This window comes from Glycine max, chromosome 18 (assembly GCF_000004515.6).
Source record: "Glycine max cultivar Williams 82 chromosome 18, Glycine_max_v4.0, whole genome shotgun sequence".
NCBI lineage: Eukaryota > Viridiplantae > Streptophyta > Magnoliopsida > Fabales > Fabaceae > Glycine > Glycine max.
This window is the reverse complement of record NC_038254.2, coordinates 29,202,570-29,209,530: the sequence shown is the minus strand read 5'-3', so window position 1 is coordinate 29,209,530 and position 6,961 is coordinate 29,202,570. Positions and strand designations below refer to the sequence as shown.

The 6,961-nt window shown below is 40.0% G+C and overlaps 1 non-coding gene across 1 annotated transcript; it reads left to right on the top strand.

Moving 5' to 3' along the window:
• Positions 1–4,989: 4,989 nt before the first annotated feature.
• LOC113000318 (small nucleolar RNA R71) lies at positions 4,990–5,096 on the top strand. Its single transcript, XR_003265608.1, has one exon. It is a non-coding gene; the product is annotated as a small nucleolar RNA R71 (small nucleolar RNA).
• Positions 5,097–6,961: the final 1,865 nt, after the last annotated feature.

The window sequence follows — 6,961 nt, the reverse complement described above, 5'->3', positions numbered from 1 at the left end:
ATTGTAGGTAGGGTACCCTAGAAATATAGGATTTTTCAGCCCTTGTATTTTAGGGCACCTAGACTAGTTTTTGTATTAGGGGTAGTTTTGTAATTTCACATGCACTAAGTGAATATTTGATGTGTTTTGGTAAATAAATTTAATTGAATTGGTAGAAGCCCAATCCAATTAAATTTTAGAGGGGGAGGTGAGCATTTGCTTACTACACCCCATTGCCACATCATATAGTCACACTTTGTGCATGTCCTTCATGCTTTACATGCCTCATGACACCTAAGCACACTTAGTGGAGAATCTTGGAATTGATCTTGGATTAGTGGGCTGAACCATAACTAAAATTCACTAATCATAATTAGTGAAATTTTGGCTCCAAAGTTTGGCTCCACAAATTCAATTTCAAATTCAAGTGAAATTTGAATTGAAATTCAAATTTCCCTCCAATTTTGTGTGACGCTTAGGCTATAAATAGAGGTCATGTGTGTGCATTTTTTTAAACTTTGATCATTTGAATATTAAACTTCAGATTTCAAAGCTCATTTAGAACATAAAATTTCGTGCTCTTCTCTCCCTCTCCCTTCATTCATCTCCTTCTTCCTCCAAGCTCTTATCCATGGCCTCCTATGGTGGTGAGCTTCTTCTAGACTCATCTTCTCCTTGAAGTGGCGTCTCCTCTCTCTCTCTTCCTTTCTCCATTCCGCTGCCATTCATCTTCCAAGAAGCAAAGGAATCCATTGATGAAGAAGATCCTAGGCCTACAAGCTCCAATGGAGCTTACATCACTTAGCATCGTTAGTTCTGGTGGGTTTGGCTTCCACCCATTTTGAAACATAATCAATAGCAAGGAGAATATAAACAAAACCAAAAGAAATAGGGAAAGGCCCCATAAAATCTATATCCCAGACATGAAACACCTCACAGAATAACATGGGTTGTTGAGACATTTGTTGTCTCCATGAAAGTGAGCCGCCTACTCTCTGACAAGGCTCACAAGTGCTACAAATTCTCCATGCATCCTTGAAGATGGTGGGCCAATAGAAACCACAGTCAAGCACCTTGTGAGCTATCCTCTGTATGCCAAGATGGCCACCTGGTGCGGAAGAATGACAAAATTGCAGGACCGAGTCAATCTCATGGTCTGGAATGCATTTCCTAATAACTTAGTCACTGCACAACTTCCACAAATAGGGGTCATCCCAAATATAATGCTTAGCATCGCTCTTAATTTTATCAGTTTGAGCTTTAGATGCTAAGGGAGGAAAAACAGAAGAAACCAAATAATTCACAATATTAGCAAACCAGGGAGTGGGGAAGGAATCAGAAATACTATACAGAATGTACAAATGGTCATCCGAAAAATCATCCTGAATGGGTGAGTCCTCAAACACACGCTCAATCCTACTCAGATGGTCAGCCACAAGGTTCTGCGAACCACTTTGATCACTGATCTCCAAATCAAGCTCTTGGAGCCAAAGCATCCACTTGATCAATCTAGGCTTTGACTCAGCCTTCTTCAATAGGTACTTTAGAGCTGCATGGTCAGCATAAACAATAACACAAGTACCAAGCAAATATGAATGAAATTTTTCAGGAGCAAAAACTATCGCTAATAGCTCCTTCCCTGTGGTAGTGTAATTTGCTTGAGCAGCATCGAAAGTTCTGGAAGCGTAGTAGATCACTCGAGGCAGCTTATCAATCTTTTGAGCAAGGACAACCCCCAATGTGTAATTGAATGCATCGCACATTAGCTCAAATGGGATTCTCCAATCAGGTGCCTGAATGATAGGGGTGGTAGTCACCGCACGCTTGAGGCAATCAAAAACCTCTTTGCATCGGTCATCAAAATCAAACTCCACCTTCTTTTGTAGCAGATTGGATAATGGAAGGGCCACTTTGCTAAAATCCTTGATAAAGCGCCTATAAAACCCTGCATGACCAAGAAAAGAACGAACCTCTCGCACGCAAGAGGGGTAAGGCAATTGTGAAATAACATCTATTTTTGCAGGGTCTACCTCTATGTCCCTATTCGAAATCATATGTCCTAAAACTATACCTTGTTCTACCATGAAGTGACATTTTTCAAAATTCAGCACATGGTTCGTTTCAATGCATTTACTAAGAACTCTATCCAGACTATCCAAACATGTATCAAAAGAGGATCCATAAACAGTAAAATCATCCATAAATACCTATATGCAACTCTCTAAAAAATCACTGAAAATGCTAAGCATACACCGCTAGAAGGTACTAGGGGCGTTGCATAGGCGAAAGGGCATCCTCCTATAGGCAAAAGTGCCAAAGGGACAGGTGAATGTGGTCTTTTCTTGATCCTCAGGAGCAATATGAATTTGTAAATAACCAGAAAAACCATCAAGAAAACAGTAATGAGACTTACCTGCCAAGCACTCAAGCATTTGATCAATGAATGGCAGGGGAAAATGATCTTTTCTTGTTACCAGGTTCAACCTCTTATAATCAATGCAGACTCGCCAGTTGTTCTGCACTATTGTGGGGATAAGCTCATCCTTTTCATTCTTGATCACTGTGAGGCTTGTCTTCTTAGGAACAACTTGGACTGGACTCACCCACTGGCTGTCAGAAATGGGGTAGATGATTCCAACTTGTAAGAGCTTGGTCACTTCCTTTTTCACCACATCTAGAATGATGGGGTTGAGTCACCGCTGTGGCTACCTCACTGGCTTAGCTCCATCCTCTAAAAGTATCATATGCATGCAGGTAGATGGGCTAATACCAGGAATGTCTGCTAAAGTCCATCCAATGGCTTTCTTGTGCTTCTTGAGAATTAGCAACAACTTCTCCTCTTGCTCAGCAGCAAGGGAGGCAGAGATGATCATTGGAAATTTTTCCTTGTCCTCCAAGTAAGCGTATTTGAGGTTTTCTTGTAGGGGCTTCAACTCTGGTGTGGGTGGTGGCAGAACAGTGGGAGGAACCAGGGTAGGAGAAGAAGAAGGTTCCTTAGCCTGTACCTCATAAAGCAAGTCAGAAGTATATGTACTTCCTGCAACATGGTTAGTGCATTCTGACTCTAAAAAATCAACATCAAGAGGTACAACACCAGACTCAAATTCAAATTCACTCTCAGTATAAAAATCAGACACATGATCAAATTCAAACTCAGATTCAGATTCAATGCATAAGGAATGACAAGTATGCAAATCAGATAAAAATGGATGTTTCCTACCATGAAGAACAGAATCAAAATCAAACATATAATCATCAACAATCTGATTAATTATCTCAGCACGAAAAATAGAATGATCCTCAGATGGATGTTTCATGGCATCAAGAGTGTTAAAATGAACAACAATATCACCAAATTCCATAGACAATGTGCCAGCATAAACATCTATCTTGGTTCGGGCTGTTTTCATAAATGGCCTGCCTAAAATAATTGGAACTAAACCATGGGAAAATCCCTCTTCCATATTAAGAACACAAAAATCAACAGGAAAAATAAGTTCACCAACCTGAACCAGCACATCCTCTATGAAACCTGCGGGGTAAGCAACACTTCTATTTTCCAAATGAATCACCACATCGGTAGATTGCAAAGGTCCAAGAGATAAAGAATTGAAAATGGACAGAGGCATGACACTAACTGATGCTCCTAGATCTAGCATGCCATTCTCAAATTTACTGTTCCCAATAATGCAAGGTATAAAGAAAGTACCTGGGTCCTTACATTTCTCAAGAATGTGAGGAACAGATTTACCTATCAATGCTGACACGTTTCTGCCCATGCTAATCCTTTCATTGCCCTTGAACTTCCTTTTGTGGGTGCACAGCTCCTTTAGAAACTTAGCATATCTTGGAATCTGCTTGATAGCATCTAGCAGAGGCATGTTCACCTCTACTTTTTTGAAGGTCTCCAAGATCTCCTTTTCTGCTTCTTCCATCTTTTTGTTTGGAATTGCTCTAGGTGGTAATGGAAGAGGGATAAGGGACTGTTGCAAGTCAGAATTACTAGAAGAAGGTCCACCTGCATGAAAATTTTTGTTAGGAATCTTTCTCTTTTGTGCAACTATCTCATCCTCTTTTTCAGGTGTAGAATGAAGCTTGACAGGTTTAGGTGCAGGTGCTGCTACTGGTGGAGGCACATGAATTTGGTTGCCATACCTCAAGGTGATGGCACTCATATTTTTCGAATTTTGCACAGTTTGTGAAGGAAATTTGTCAGAATTTTGGGACAGAGCTTGGTTCAACTGAGTAGCCATCTGCCGCATATGATTTGTCAGACTCTGAACGGAGGCTCTTGTCTCTTGCTGAAATTGCATATTCTGGATGGTCATTTGCCTCACTAACTCTTCTAAGGAAGGTTGAGGAGGAGCCTCAGTTGCTTGTTGTCTTTGTTGTGACTGTTGCTGCTGTATTGGAGGAGGAACATATGGCTTGCTTGGACCAACAACATTCTGAAAAAGAGGGACAGACTGTTGTTGTCATGGAGGACTTGTCCATCTCAAATTTGGATGATTCCTCCAACCTGGATTGTATCTATTGCTTGAAAGGTCATAATTATTCTGTTGTTGTTGGTTTTGCTGCTAAGGAGGTCTATTATAAATGTTTGCAGCATAAGCTTCAGGTTGCTCATTGATTCCAGATTGCAGCAAAGAAGGACATAGATCTGTATGGTGATCTGCAGAAGAACATAGACCACAAACTCTTGCAACAAGTGTAGATTTCTGATTCATGGCAAGCTGAGTTACTAGGTTGACCAAGGCATCAAGTTTTCCCTCAAGCTTTTTATTTTCTGTAGATGAAGATGAATCTGTGGCCACCTCATGGACTCCTCTAAGAACAATAGCATCATTTCTTGCACTGAATTGTTGGGAGTTGGAAGCCATCTTCTCAATCAAATTCCTAGCCTCAGCATGAGTCATATCAACAAGGGCTCCACCATTGGCAGCATCAATCATACTCCTCTCCATTTTGCTAAGTCCCTCATAGAAATATTGAAGAAGGAGTTGCTCAGAAATCTAGTGGTGAGGACAGCTTGCACACAATTTCTTGAATCTTTCCCAATACTCATACAAGCTCTCTCCACTCAGTTGCCTGATGCCTGAAATGTCTTTTCTGATGGTAGTGGTCCTAGATGCAGGGAAAAATTTCTCCAAGAACACCCTCCTAAGGTCATCCCAGCTGAAAATGGACTTGGGAGCAAGGTAGTAGAGTCAATATTTTGCCACTCCCTCTAGATAATGAGGAAAAGCCTTTAGAAAGATATGATCTTCTTGGACATCAGGGGGCTTCATGGTGGAACAAAAAATATGGAACTCCTTAAGATGCTTATGAGGATCTTCACCTGCAAGACCATGAAACTTGGGCAGCAAATGTATTAGTCCAGTCTTGAGAACATATGAAACACCCTCATCAGGATATTTAATGCACAAGCTTTCATAAGTGAAATCAGGTGCAGCCATCTCCCTAAGAGTCCTCTCATGAGGAGGAGGTTGAGCCATGTTCTCGGTATGAAAATTAGTAGTGGAATGCTCAAAATTAGAATATTCAGAATCACCCTCAACAGAATGCTCAAAATGCACAGAATGACCAGGATGCAAATTATGCCTAACTAATCTATGAAAGGTTCTATCTATTTCAGGATCAAAGGGTTGTAAATCACTTGGATTGCCCCTAGTCATGCACTATATGTAGCAAATAATGTGTTTCTCAACAAGCACCTAACAAGGGGGTAAAACTACAACTATACTCAAACAATATCAAAATGAGCTAAAATTTTGTGAGGAACACCCTAAAATCATGAAAAGATAGCACAAAAAATTTCAAACAAAAATTCAAAGTCTAACTATGAAAACTACCTAAGCAAAGTTTAGAAAAATAGGACAATAATACTTGAAAAATAAAAAAAAACTTAGTAAATGGCTGATTTTTGGAGTTTGGGAGACCCGAACTGGCTAAAGCATGCAATTACAATATGGGAAATTTTTTTCTACCCCAAATGCAAATATAATAATAGTCATTCTGATACCCGGAGCAAAAGTTATGGCCGTTTTAAGTTTTGCTAAAAACAAGTTCCCAAAATTTTTGTCTCTCTCCAATACTGCCACACCAAGTGCACCTGATATTTTTCACGCAAAATATGGATCAAAAGAAGCTACCACACAAAAAATCAGCCAAAAATAACAACTCTAACTATCAAAACAAAAATCGCTAATTAAATTGCAAAATCAGCTTCTAATCACTGTTCACAGCAAAACACAAAGCTGAATCAGTTGCTAAATAGGGAATGCAACTAAAATGCAAAATAGAACGCTACACAAAATAAGATTACTAAACACTATTAAGAACCTTTGGCCCACTGCTCCCCGGCAACGACGCCAAATTTGATTGAGGCTGTACACGAATCAAATAAACATTAAAAATGTATCAAAGGTCTAACCGCCTCAAAATTCTTTTGTATCCCCATTCACAAAGTATCAAAGGTTTAACCGCCTGAGATCTTTGTCTTAACACATTGGAGGGTACATCCTTTCTGGTACAAGTAGAGGATACATCTACTTGGGTTTGACTGAGAACAAGAGAGGGTAGATCTCTTGTGGATCAGTTCTAGTGGAGGGTACATCCACTAGGTTCAAAGAGAACAAGGGAGGGTACATCCCTTGTGGATCTTTGCTTGTTAAATGATTTTTACAAGGTTGAAAGAAATCTCAAGGACCGCAGGTTGCTTGGGGACTGGATGTAGGCACGGGTTGTTGTCGAACCAGTGTAAAAACTCTTGTGTGTTTGTCTCCTTCTTCCCTACTATTTTACTTTCCGCTGTGGATTTTAATTTCCGCTTTTACTTTTGGTTAAGTTTCTCTTCTACTCTGATATGAACCCTCATGGCACAAGGGCTGACTTAGGATCATCTAGGATTAAACCTTGATGGAAAATGCGGAAATTGATTAAGGATGAAAAATAAGGTGGCTAATTTCGTGGGTCTTAATAA